Below are 307 nucleotides of genomic sequence, written 5' to 3' on the forward strand. Positions count from 1 at the left end.
AAACAAGGCAAGAAACCTGAAAAGACAAACCTGTAATAAGAGAAGGACACGAGAGCAAGAAGTAGAGGAACAGGAAGCGAGTGGAAGGAGGGAGTGGAGAAGAGAAGGATGGCGATGCGCGATCCGTAACCAGGCTGGAAATGGTACTAGGGGAGAGCAGGAGAAAAGGAAGAGAGAAAGAGATACGTGAAGAGTGAGAGGGAAGGGTGTGGGAGAAGGAGGAAGGAGGGGAGAGGAAAGAAGAGAGAGACGAGAGGGAAAATGAGATGTAAAGAGGATGAAAAATAGGAGGAGCGAGAGTATGTTT

The sequence above is a fragment of the Penaeus monodon genome, chromosome 30 (genome assembly GCF_015228065.2).
Source record: "Penaeus monodon isolate SGIC_2016 chromosome 30, NSTDA_Pmon_1, whole genome shotgun sequence".
Taxonomy (NCBI): Eukaryota; Metazoa; Arthropoda; class Malacostraca; order Decapoda; family Penaeidae; genus Penaeus; species Penaeus monodon.